Raw genomic sequence first — 13,399 nt, forward strand, 5'->3', positions numbered from 1 at the left:
TTCAGTGCGACCCACCACAGCTTTGCCCACCTCATTATAAAGGACTAAAACCTGCTTTGTGAATTGCAATCAAAGAACCTCAAAAATTAACAACGCCACCATCAGAGGAGACTGGCAAATGGGGAGAAGAAATATTCCATTGCGAAGCTACTCAAGTACATATGCTTTTTTTTTTTTTTTTCTTCTTGTTGAACCCTGCAGCTATCAAAGAAAAACCTGCCTTTTGTCAAGGGTCTGGTGGGAAACTAATAAAAGGCATTAGTAACGCATGCATTAGGACCAACCCCCTTCACTTCAGTGTCTTCATCTTTAGTATCCCATCCAGCTGCTGCAAACATCTGGCTCCCAAAATTCCGCTAGAGAAATATAATTGGAATAATAAAGTTAATATTGCTGCAATGCCTTTCTTTTCTTTAAATTAAGCCATACACATAATTTATACCAATCTCTTGTCAGAGGCAGAAATGAAGTTCCTTCTTGGAGTTTAAAGACAACCTCAGCATTTTGGACAATCCTGGGCAGAAATGGATGGAGGTAGGAACGTGGGACGGTGGAGTGGGAACGGAAGTAAAAGGCATTTAATAACTGCGAGGGAAGAGGACATTTTCATGTACGTAGAGACAGTCCTTTGTAAGATGTGTAGACAAATGCAAGATGGCATTATTAATAAGTAATGTCGTTAAAAAGAGACTTCTCTTTCTAACCTCTCACGCCTCTGAATCATCTTGGGGTTCCCTGACTTCCTGGATTTCTCCATCCTCCAGCAGTGACTCCCCTTCTCCCCTTCATTTTCAGGGGTTTAAGTGCTATCTGCAAGGAGAAGCTTATTATCTACCTGCTCCCCCAGCCTCTCTCTGAGTGACACACCACCCACGCCTTCCTACACAGCTTTCCTCCTTCCACGGCTCCCCGAGGGAAGCTGAGGAGCTGCAGAGGGAGCCCGAGGCGACCCTGGCTTGAACCCCGAGACCTCGAGGCTTCGAGACCTTGTCACCCACTAAGCCCGTGTCCTGGCAGTTCTGCGGCCCCTGGCCGCGCGCTGCAGGAGAAGGAGCGGGCGCTGCGCTGCGCTTCCAGCTGTGTCTGCCCAGCGCAGCACGTGCTGCAGGCGCTAGCGCAAGGGAGCGAGCGCCACCGCCGCCCGCCCCGCAGACGCTTTGCCTGCCGCCACCGCTGCCTCCATCGCCGCCACTAGCGCTGCAGCTGCAGACAAGGCCGCTAAGAGAGCGCAGGGAGCCCTCGAGGAGTGGTTGGCGGGGGCGCCAGGCTCACGGCTTGCACCTGGTAAGCACCGCGCGTTTTTATTTCTCTGTCTGCGCCGGAGTCGCCAGGAAGGTAGAACGCGGCCGGAGCCCCTCCCCCAGCCCAGGGCTGGAGAGCAATCAGGCAAGGGGCGGGAGCTCGGGCGAAAGGGACCCAGGAGGGCAGGTGGTGGGCAGGTGGCGGGCTGGTCGAGCCAGGGACGCTCCGAGGTCCTGCAAGTTTAGGAAAGTCACCCTGCAAGGAGGTGTGCTGGGAGAATCAGACATTAATTTTGAGTCAGGAGACCCGGTTACCTCGGCGTCGCTCCAATGGGAGGTCTAGGAAGATCATTTTGCTTTTATTTGCATAGATGAGGGATTTAAGTGGGCTTGTTTCCATAGAAAACGAACTAAAAAAAATTAGAGAGGGAAAAATAGAGATCTGAGCCAAAGGAGGCGTTTGGATATTTCTCTCTGTCTGTCTGTCTGTCTGTCTCTCTCTCTTGCATACCGATACATGTGCACGAAGGCATGCATTCAGCAAAGGCGAGGGGTGGGTGTTTCTCTATCTTTCGGGATATTAGATGTTTTGGGGCTGATAGGAGCACTTGCTGGTGCTTCATCCTGGAGAAAGGCAGCAAATGAGGGACCTGGTCAGTGTGAATGCCAGTGATTCAATTCTAAAATGACACTTCGACAACATGACTGTGCTACTGGGAGGGTGAGGTTTTTTTGAACTAGGGGCCATTTTCAAGGAGTACACCTGCAACTCTGGACTTCTACATTCAGGTTCATGTACTCCTGGTGGGGCTAGGAAGGCATCCTTACTTTAGGTTCCTTTATGGAACTTTGGCAAAAGAATGATGACTGAGATGGGGATGTGGGGAGAGAGAAGGAAGAGAAGAAAGTCCCATATGACCGATTGGGCTGTATAGGGTGGTGTAAGGAGCGAGAGCCTGACAGTCATGTTTGTCATCACTGTATTCATTCAGTCTCACCCTGAGTAGGCACTGGGTTGGCCTCTGGGGAAATGTGTGACCTTGAAGAAGTCCCTTAACATTTGCATACTCTGTTTCTCCATCTTCGAAACTCAGTGGTTTTTCTCAGGTGGATAATCACTGAGTTTCCACGCAGTGTCTGTGATTATATGGGTTTGAGGCTGTGCATACAAGGAAGGAAGGGCAGCGGGAAAATCTGGATAAAAGAAGCTTCAGAGCATTCTCCCTTCAAGTATCAGAGGCAGTTCCAAGCTCCTAGCTTTGCTATTGGGGTAACGCATGCTGCCAGTTCTGTAGAAATGGTTGAGGAGGACGATTAGAGACCCAGTCTACAGTCAAGGGGACCTGGGGTTTCCAGAGCTGTTTTGGGAGGTTCTGATCCACAGAGACTCATCACATTCTTCCTTTAAGGTAGCAGTTGAAGAAGGGGGTTTGATGGCAAGCTGCAAAGTTCCTTGAGTTTGAGGGGTTGGGAGATAATCTGGATTTGGCTCTGGCACAAGAAAAAGGAGCGACATTCCAGTTAAAGGTTGAGCCTTCAGGATGGCAGCAAGGTTTTAGTGTCAGATCTGAGCATATTTGTAAACTTCGCAGAGAGGTGAGGAGGGTGGAGGAAGGACCTTCCTCCTGGGACAAGGTAGTCTAGACTCCTAGAAGGCAATTGGCACCTGTCCAGTGTCCTTGGTACCTCTGCCACTTGTATGAAGAGGGCACAGGTACCATCCTCCCCCCCTCCCCCAACACATGCTCATTCTTAAAAACTTAGGGATCTGTGCCCCAGGTGCTGAGATGTGAAGGAGCACAAGGGAAAAGGCAAGTCCTGGGGACGTTCCAGCTCCTCTCACCATGTGAGCATCTGGCTGCAGGGCTGGTACACCCATCCAGATTCATCCAGGAGCCTGCGTTCCTAAAGGAACTCACTGTGCCACTTGGTGGCACCAAAAAGTTGCCTGAGAACTCTGTTCTCTATAAATACAAACTACCACCCCTCCCTCCTCCGCTCTCTCCCCTTCCCCCCTTCTCCCCTTTCTCAGTAGCAGGAAGATTGCTGCACACGCCGCCCTCAGCTCGGCTGTTCCACGCGCGCTGAGCGTAGACGATGAGCTTGAGATCATCTTTAGGGGGGAGCTCGGGACCGGAAGGGCCGGCTCTGCGCCCCTGGCCCTTGCGGCCCAACTTTACAGGGGCAAGCAATACCGCGTCTCACTGTCCGCTGCGCAACCTACAGTGGGGTAAGCTTGCTAAGTGTCTGTATGTGCAAGTGTCCCCTGGCCCAGGAGGAATGTAGGAGCTATTTAAAAAAAGCTAGCTGTTTTTCACAGTTTGTTTGGCGGGGGTGGGGGGGGGTGGGAGGTGAGCTGGTGAAGCGGAGAGTGACCAGAGCCAGCGAGGTTCAAGTCTGCTCCATTTGCTCTTGTTTAAACCTGTTGGGAAAAGAGGCGCAAGCGATGGGGTAAAGGCGGTAAGGGCTGCGAGGAGTGAGAAAGGGATTCTGCATGCTTACGGATCCTAGTTCCCGCTCCCTAAGGCCAGGTTACCAAGGTTTAGGATGCAGACTGCGCTCCCCCAAACCACCGGAGGGCTAGAAAAAGATAGAAGTAAAAGTGGGAGAGAGAAAGAAGGGGAACCGCTCCCGGATAGATCAGCTGGCAGCGGGGGCCTTGGTCCTTGCTGCAGGAAGAGGGGGGACAGCCGGCGGTGCTGAAAGCACAGCTCTTTCACTGAGGCTAGAGTGCCTCTCTCTTAACCTCAGTCTGCGCACTCCCGCTCTTTCCTCTCTCGGTGGATGTCTCTTTCCCATCGGACACAAAGCCTGCTAGTTATCGTGAGGCGGCAGGAGAGGCATGCAGAGGAGGGAGACCAGGCTACGGCGATTTGGGGAAGTGAACCCGGGGCAGGCTCAAAGGCAGGAAGAGTAGCAGTGGCCAGAGCCTAACCTGCACTTGGAACACTGCAGAGGGAAATGTAGGGTCCTCTGGGATGGCTCTTCGAGTTTCCGGTCACTCCCACCCTGCTGGTGCTGTGGTGAATGGAAATTGAGGAGAGGTTAATACAGGCTTGTGCTTCTTTAGGCACGATCTTAGGTGCTGCTTCAGCTGAACTGAAAGTAGCCAGGCAGATTCTCCAACATTTCACTTCCTGCTAAGAAATTGACACAGACTGAGGGAGATCAGCTTCTCCTTTCCACCGTCTCCATTCCCTACATCAGGTTGCATGGCTCTGAGCCTCTCTGGAGTAGTTAGAACTCATCCGTATTCCTAATGCTGGCATTTGTGGCACCCAAGTGCAGCCCTTCCTCCTCTGGGGCACAAGCTGAGGTTTTCTGTAGAAGCCCCTTTGCTGTATGGCATGGTGTTATGAGTTTTGAAGTGCTCAGGTATGCTAGCTTTTGTTAGGTGTGTTCTGGAATATTCCCCTCAAGAAACATGAGAAATTTTCTCTTTTTATTTCTTTGTTAAAAAAAAATTATTTCTTTGTTACATCCATATAATTATACATTTTTGAATCAGTTGTGACTATGTCCTTTATGGAGATTGATCTCCATTTTTTAAAAGATCATTAATTTGGGATTTAGAAATACAGTTTCCTGGACACATCAGGATAGTAGCGTGCATCCCAGAAGGTATCCAGCGATCTCCAGCAGAAACCTCTTCAGAACTCTGGACAGATCCTTTAAGGTTTCTTAGGAGAAGAATGTGCATAGAACACTAAATAACTGCTTCTCTTAAGAGAAAATACTTAATAAAAAGCTTTCCCTAGCCATTTACACTCTGCTGGACAAAATATGCAATCTAGGTATCTTCATGGCACCCTCTAGAGCTTTGTGCTATCACATGGCAATGTCTTAGCTGTGGGCTATATGATCAAAGAGAAACCAAACTCTTCGATGTGCATTTATGAAAGGGTATATTGAGAATATTTGTGGAATGGGAATGGTGTTTGAAAAATCAGTGCCCTTCCCCAGTTTTTCATTGCGTGTCAATAGGTAGACACAGCCCTTGACCATCACTTCATAGTATACATTATGGACATGACAAACACTTGGGGGGAAAATTGAAAAATCAGTGAAAATATACAGGCACTTGGGAATACTTGGGTAACTATATACCATTTTTGGTTTTTACTATGATTATTGGTATTGTTATATATCCTAATACAATATTTGTATGACATTAAACACTTATTTTTTTGTGACAAATGGTTTAATAACTCTTTTTACTTTTCTTTAAAACGTTGAAGATTTTGTTGGAGCCTTATTCTATTATCTTTTATGCAGCAGCCAGAACATTTCTGATAGAAAACAAATTTAAATAAAAATGAAGGGTAGGTGAATAGATTAGGGTAGAGATAGATTAGGTAAAGTTAATAATGAAAAAACATTACCTATTTATATGCCATTTTATCCCAGACTTTCTATCCTCGTGGGATGAAAAAAAGAGAAATATCCAAATATTCCTTACACATTTTTTTCTGTATTATTTTGGATTGTTTATTATATCACTGTCAAGTACAAACCTACTTCATGGAATGAAGATTACTGTTTGATATACATTGATATGTGCTAAAATTTATTCAGTTTGCTTTGGGTATGGACATACTGAAGGTGTATTGTCACAAAGAAGGGACATTCTACAGTTTGGAAATGTGTGTTAATTTTTGTAATCAGAGACATGTAAATCCTAGCACTGAGACATCATGTAGTCCTCGTTTCAGTCAGTGAGTAGAACTTAGAAGAACGTAAGAAAACAGGAACATCTCAAGGATTTCTTTTTTTCTTTTTTTTTTTTAGTTTATGAGGTGCTTGTATAAAGCAAGAAAGAATATATGAATCTTGAATCTAAATGTTCAACAATTTGTAAATCAGATTATATCACCCTGGTATTCCTTTCTTAATTGGTTGAAACATAATCCTATACAACGTTTATTTCCTAATTACTTTAATTTCTTTTAAATTTACAGAGAGGATAAAGATGCTTTCTAAAGCTGGATTTTATCAGTGCTAATATTTTTTGGTTAACATTTTTTGGTCAGAAGGGGCACCACGCAGAAGACTTGGTGCAGTCTGATCCCTGCTGTAATAATTACCATTTATTCAGCACATCAGACACCAGGCTAAGCACTAAATCTATTATTTTATTTAAACCTCATGAAATCCTAAAATGAATTATTGGCTCTTATTCTTCTGTTGTGAACAGTGAGTTTTTTCCTTCCAATTTCACATAGCTAGGAAATGAGAAAAAATAAAAATAAATATATCTTATCTGTTTCAAATCCGCCATGTGCTCCTTGAAAACTCTATTGGGCAGTTCTATTCTGTCCTATAGGGCCGCAGTGAGTCAGAATCGACTCAACGGCAGTGGGTTTCATTTGTTTTTTTAACTGTTTGGAACTCAAACTCACCCGTTTCCCATGACACTGTGCTATGTTAAGGTATAGCTGGGCATCAGAGATTTATTTCATTGTGGTGAGTTGTGGTATAGTGTCATAATCAGAGTGCAGACCTTGGCAGCAGATTGCCTGATTTGAATCCGAGGTTTGTGGCTTACTAGCTATGTGACCTTGGGAAACTTACTTAACCTTGAAGAGCCTCAGTACCCTGACTTCTAAAGTAGACAATAGGTTATAACAATATTAAGCTCACTGAGTTGTTAGGATGAATTATTTGCACAACTATGAGTGCTTGACCAATAATAAACAGTAAAAAATGTTAGTTATGACTATTTTCCATATCAAGGCCTGTTGTTATAGGCCGTCAAGTTGGTTTCAACTCACAGCGACTCCATATGACACAGTAGAACTGCCCATAGGGTTTTCCAGGCTGTAATCTTTATGGGAGCAGATCGCCAGGTCTTTTCTCCCACAGAGCCAGTGGTAGGTTCGAACTACCAACCTTTCGGTTAGCAGCTGAGCACTTAACCATTGAGCAACCAACGGAGTGTTCTTCATCCAGGCCTATGGATACTAAATGTTTCCTAGGTTCCTTCTGTCATTGAATTTAATCTTCTCAACAGCCCTATGAATTACATTCTATTTTTATGTTGTGAACTTTAACAATAAGAAAAGTGAGGCATAGAGAGATTAAGTAACTTTCCCAACACCTCTCAGCTTGTAAAGTGACAAAGCAGGTATTTAAATCCAGGACCAAACCCTGCTCCTAACTGTCATACTGACCCGAAACCTGGACAAACATTTCAGTTTTTGAATTCTACTGATTTTGAGTCAGCAGCACCTTCTTCTTCCACGAGAAAAAGTACAAAATTTGATTTTTCTCATATACTGAAGCATATTTTAAAATAAGCATGCAAGTATTTGGAGATAATAAGAAATCAAAGTGGTGTATAATTTGATGCCTCAAATGGCTTTTTTTTTTTTAAGACACACTGTTCAGGAAGTTTAAAGGAAAGACTTAGATTTGAAAAATATACATTTTATGTAGATGTGATTTTGTTTCTCTGTAAAGGTATCAGACCTAAGAAGAATTCCATAATGATTGATTGTCATAATAACTCTGGTTACAGGCCACTGACTTTAAACTTTTGAGCATAAGTGCTCTGAGGAAAATGAAAAGCTCATAATCTTAATGGCACTAGCGGGCACTGTGGTAATAGTGCAATCTACTTACATTTGTAATATTTTGCAGAGGAATAATAGAAAAATATTTTTTAAAAATCATTTTTTCTTAATATGCAGCTATATACTAGACTTATTTAAAGATCCAGAAGGAAGGTAAGTAATATAATCTTATAATAATTATTTGAAAATAAACAATAAAATAAGAATTAAAAAATGTTTAAAATACTATAAAAAGTTGTCAATCTTTATGTTATTGTCTTGTTAAAATTATCATGAACTTTGTTCTTAATATTAAAAGCAGCCTTTGAAATGGCTAAGTGTATTATAAGATACTCTCCTCAGATTCCTTTATTGTAACTTGTGGATACTCAGAACTATGCTTAGTTAATATAAGGTAACATCATTCATGGCTCTAACAATTTAATGTGTATTTGTCAAGTTGAAACTGCCACCTTCAAAATGAGATAATATAGCTGGAGACCAGTAACAAGCCCTTTCCAGCCTAACCTTCTTAGTATTATTTGCAGGTTTTTGTGAAAAGGTTTGTAGGACTGATGTACCCAGATGATTGGCTCTTAGTTGGTTCTTCTTTGATGATTCTGTAGACCATGTGGGATGATTTTTATCTAAATCTGTAGAGACAAAAGATGCTGCTAAACATCCTAAGGTGCACAGGACAGCCTCCCACAACCAAGAATTATGTAGCTCAAAATGTCAGTGGTGCCGAGGTTGAGAAACACTGATTTAAATGAGCTCAGAAAACAGAGTTACTTACATCCCCTTGGTGTTTGTAATGACTTCTGAATGTAGTGGATAGGAATTACTTAAGAATTTAATGGAAAGCAAAATGTCCAGAATGTCTTGGTTAAATACATAAGGTTTAACCATCCAACCCATTTGGTCCTTTGGGATGCATCATTGTTTCAGGATGCTGAACGTGGGTTTTGGAGTCAGAGAGAGTTGGGTTCGTGTCGTGACTCTCCCACGGATTATGGCATAAGACTTGGCAAGACTCTTCATTTCTAATATAATGTAGGTATTAATATAACACCAATAGAATATAATATGGTATAGTATAATATATAATACCTATATTGGCAAGATTCTTCCCGTCTGATATGATACAGGCATTTAATATAGGTAGTAATCATACTTACCGCACAGGGTTATTTTGAAGTTTACATTTAATAATGCTTTTATATTATTTAGGAGCCCTGGTGGTGCAATGGTTAAGCACTTGGCTGCTACCAAAATGTTGGCAGTTTGAACTCATCCAGTGGTTCCGTGAGAAAGACCCGGCAATCAGCTTCTATAAAGATCACAGCATAGAAAACCCTGTGGGGCATTTGTACTCTGCCACATGGGCTCACTATGATTTGGGATCAGCTTGACGGCACCTAACAACAATAACATTTATTATTTAGCACAGGATAGCACTCAATAAATATTAGCTATTAATAAGTAACTAGAGATCAAGTCACAGAAATACAAAAACACATTTTTCAAGCACCTGATGATAGGTAATATAGCATGCATAATAATGCTTTACAACCTTTAGAGGTGTTCCGTCAATAACAAGAAAGCAGCTGAAGGCTGCAAAATGGGTAGCCTAGAATCCCTCCTTGGTGATTAAATTGAGACTAGTTAGCAATGGATTGCATCATTTTTATTGCTTTACTGCAAAAAGCTGTTTCCGGTCTTTGTGGACTACTAAACCACTTGTTTAAATGATTTGCAATGATTTAGTAAGTTTTTTTTCCTGCTGCCAGCACTCTTTAATTAATACATAAAATTATAGATTTCACATTTATACAATACTATTTTATGTAACTTTTTTGTTGAGAAATGGGACTCAAGTAAAATATGGCCTATTCTTTATCCAGGGATAAACAGAGAGGGTGCTGGACTTTCTTGCTTACAAGATCACAGATGTGTGCTTGAGATAGTGGCAACAATGGGAGCTTTCCTCAGACTCTAAAGCTCTCAGTATGATTATACCATGGAATGTCTCTTATCTATGGTATACACTTGTTTTCAGGAAAATATATCGAAGCCATCCGTGGCATATGCAGTATTGACACCGTGACTGTGATGAGGCTATTGCTCAGGCAGAAGGAATCATTTTAGTGTTGATGTCCTGAGCTGTGATTTGCTTGTGTGGGGATTTAGTTATATAAGAGACATCTGTGCCAGAAAGTGGCCAGTGTTTGAGAAGATTGTTGAAAATAAAAGACAGTGTGAATTATGAATCTGGTTACAATGCAGATTGCCATTTATGGGAAATTCTACCCATCAATATCTTTTTCATATTCATTTAAGATATGAGTACCTGAAGCAAAATATTATCATAAGTATTAAGTATGTGTCACTTGTTTTCTGTAATGGGGTAATGATTAATTTTATAATGCTATGACACCAGAATTATAACATTAAATAAAGCAGTGATTCTAAAAACAGGACCTTGAGCCCATATACCATGTAAGTTGAACTATTCATTTAAACTCCTGCCATTTACTCATCTATGATAGAATTAAAGGTCTCCATTTTATATTATTAGATTGTAGATCTGTAATATTTTGAAATGTTTTGTTGTCATTATATTAGCTAAGGATGCCTTCCCATTATTTATAGCAAGAACTTTCTTTCTTTTTTTTTTAATGATACTAACTTCTTAGTCCCACCACCTCTACCTAAATCAAGAATTGAACAGGCTTTGTACACTGAAAGTAAACTATCAGGACATTATTATTTCCTTCTTCTTTTCTTTTATCAAACTCTTGCTAAAAGAGTGAATGAACTTCACAGTGAAATTGATAAGGAGAAATGACCTCATCCATGAACTAGTATAGAAGCAAGAAAGAGCAGGTCATCATGGAGAAAACATTGGGCAGTACCCAGAATCGATGAGCTCAGGAGAAAAAAAAAAAAAAGGCCTGAATAATTGGGAGTGAAATTGGCACCACCTTTGAAAATCTAAATGATAGATTACAAAATGTGCAAATGTATTACATAAACATCATGTTTAGATATTTGCCCCATAGAAATACTTTTTAAAAAGTAACTAAAATGCAACATTGTTTATGATAGTAAGAAAATCTGTAAATGACTTAGATATCTAACAATGTTGATGTTGTTCTTGTGTGCCCTCAAGTTGATTAAGACTCACAGCCACCCTCCGTAAAGAGTAGAACTGTCTTATAGGGTTTCCTAGGCTGAAATCTTTACAGGACCAGATCACAAGGTCTTTTCTGCCACGGAGCCGCTGGTGGGCTTGAACTGCCATCTTTCAGTTAGCAACTGAGTGCTTAACCATCACACCACCAGGGCTCCTTTATCTAAGAATAGGAGATAATTAAGTACATTTTGATGCACTTGTATAATTGAAGACTATACAATTGTTAAAAAATAAATGGATGTTCTAAGTTTAAATTGAGCCTCTGCTATTCACTTACTTTGATCTTGCCCAAACCCCTGAATCTCTTCTGACCCTATGTTCATCATCTGTAAAATGGGGATATAATTATTTACTTTATAGTTTTTATGAGAATTGAATGACATGTTATGTGAAACACTAAGCATAATGCCTAGCACATGGCAAACTCTCAGTATATTTTAATTATTGTTACCCTTGCCCCATTATTAAAATGCACTGATATGAAAAATTATTTATAATATGTACTTTATGAAAGAATAAAAATATATTCTAAGAGATATTTTATACTAGAACTCTATTTAAATAAAAATATATGTATTAAATATTATATTCTTAGAAAAATGTAGATGCATAGACACAAAGTTGTAGAGTGAGATTAAACCAGGTTTTGAGATGACATTATTGATGGATTCTGGTCCCAAGTCTGTGACAAATTATTTAACTCCCATAGATCTCAGTTAAAATTGTATCGTCTCCAGGGTGCTTTCTAGTTCTATGATGCTATTTTCCTTAATAATTTGGAAAGTCGCAGAAGGTCACTGAAGATTTTTCTTTACAATTTTGTCAGCCTCTGCTTCTCTTTTTGAGGTCCTCTCTTATCTTAAACCATTGGACAGCAGGAGATTCATGACTCATTTTTCTATTTTCTGGAGTTCAGCAGGGGAATATTACCTTGGAACTTCAGTTTGATAGTTAAATATCAAGCCAAGTGGAAGAATTAACTATTTATTTGCTCATTAAGCAGGATTTATTGAACATCTACTTTATGCAAGGATTGTATCAGATTCTGTGTGGGGCACAGATTTAACTCTTAAGAGGTTTGAAGTCTGTTGAAAGAGAAGACATTTGTATAAAAAGTTACAATATTGGCTTAGTAACAACTACCTAAAAAAAGTATGGATTAAAATGCCTTGTGAGTGCAGAGGATGGAGCAGATGCTGTAAGGTAAGGGAGTTGGGAAGACTTCAGAAAAGGAGTGTTTTTAAAAATGATCTCATTTAATCCTCATTAAAACTCTGTGTGGTAGGTACTATTTTCATTCCAATTTGTCAATAAAGGCCTGAGGCTCAGTATCCAAGGGCACGCAGCCAACAAGTGGCAGTGCCAGGATTCAAATCCAGGTCTACTTTACTCCAAGTCCATGCTCTTAAAAGCTCCACCATAAAGGCTATTGGAAATAGAGCATAGCAGGGATCAGAAGCAGCATCAACAAAGACCCTGGGGGGCAAGGGTAGTACACCTGGATGTATCCACATTTAACTTGACCAGCAGGCTTCCAGAAAGAAGCAGATGAAGAATTAAGGCCACAAGAGAGACTAGGGCAGAAAGTTAGGAGGCAGATCCCTCAGTCCCACATTAAACAACAACAAAATTATATATGTGTATATTGTATATATGTATATACTATATACACACACATACATATACATACATGTTGTTGTTGTTAGGTGCCGTTGAGTCGGCTCTGACTCATAGCAACCCTATACACAGCAGAACAAAACACTGCCCGGTCCTGCGCCATCCTTACAATCATTGTTATGCTTGGGCTCATTGTTGTAGCCACTGTGTCAATCCGCCTTGCTATGGGTCTTCCTCTTTTCTGCTGACCCTGTACTTTGCCAAGCATGATGCCCTTCTCCAGGGACTGATCCTTCCTGACAACATGTCCAGAGTATGTAAGACACAGTCTCGCCATCCTTGCTTCTAAGGAGCATTCTGGTTGTACTTCTTCCAAGACAGATTTGTCCCCCACATGTCTGTCAGTTTGTCGTACTGTGGGGCCTTGCATGTTGCTGTGATGCTAGAAGCTATGCCACTGGTATTCAGATACCAGCAGGGTCACCCATGGAGTACAGGTTTCAGCTGAGCTTCCAGACTAAGACCGACTAGAAAGAAGGACCCAGCAGTCTATTTCTGAAAAGCATTAGCTAGTGAAAATCTTATATATATATATAGTTGTTGTTAGGTGCTGTAGAGTTGGTTCCAACTCATAGTAAAACTATGTGCAACTGAATGAAACACTGCCAGTCCCGTGCCATCCTATCGATCATTGTTATGTTTGAGTCCATTTGCAGCCACTGTGTCAATCCATCTTGTCCAGGGTCTTCCTCTTTTTTCCTAACCTTTTTTACTTTACCAAGCATGAGACTGGT

The 13,399-nt window shown here is 41.2% G+C and overlaps 1 protein-coding gene across 3 annotated transcripts in view; it reads left to right on the plus strand.

Moving 5' to 3' along the window:
- The first annotated feature begins 1,235 nt into the window (after positions 1-1,235).
- GRM5 (glutamate metabotropic receptor 5) overlaps positions 1,236-13,399 on the plus strand; it is a 574,274-nt gene continuing 562,110 nt past the window's right edge. For 2 of the 3 annotated variants that reach the window (XM_049890685.1, XM_049890687.1), the window contains exon 1: positions 3,343-3,471. The gene's annotated coding sequence lies outside the window, so the exon portion shown is untranslated. Of the gene's footprint in view, positions 1,285-3,342; positions 3,472-13,399 lie in introns of those variants that run through there. The other variant, XM_049890686.1, reaches the window with a different exon arrangement.

This window comes from Elephas maximus, chromosome 7 (genome assembly GCF_024166365.1).
Source record: "Elephas maximus indicus isolate mEleMax1 chromosome 7, mEleMax1 primary haplotype, whole genome shotgun sequence".
Lineage (NCBI taxonomy): Eukaryota > Metazoa > Chordata > Mammalia > Proboscidea > Elephantidae > Elephas > Elephas maximus.